Consider the following 501-nt stretch of genomic DNA (forward strand, 5'->3'; position numbering starts at 1 on the left):
ACTTTATAAGCAAAAATATCATCGACGTCGATATCATTTCTGTTCCATTTCGTTCCAGACATTATATGGTTTATAGAGATCTCTTGATTGTCCGGCCCTTGTGTCCCATGAAATTCGGCGTCCCGAACCCCATCATTTGGAACGGTCGGATCATTTGTCATGGCCGGCTCACTTGGCACAACCGTCTGGGTCGGCTCGGCCGGTCCATCGATGTTCTGGACGGTTTCCTTGATACTCTCGGATCCAGCACCTCTCTTGGACTTCCGAGGCTGTTTGTCTTTGGAACCAATTGGTCTGTCACGTTTTAAACGTTGCTTAGACTCTGTAGCTACTTGACATTGTCCATCTTGGACGTCTAATCTTATAGGTGCATTACAAGCCGGGATATGTGATATTGTCACTCTATTTGGGTCAGCAAATGTATCTGGCAGTCTATTAGCTAGCTCTTGAAGATGTATTATCTTTTGGACTTCTAAATCACAATCTTTAGTCCGAGGATCT

This window comes from Brassica oleracea, chromosome C4 (assembly GCF_000695525.1).
Source record: "Brassica oleracea var. oleracea cultivar TO1000 chromosome C4, BOL, whole genome shotgun sequence".
Classification (NCBI taxonomy): Eukaryota; Viridiplantae; Streptophyta; class Magnoliopsida; order Brassicales; family Brassicaceae; genus Brassica; species Brassica oleracea.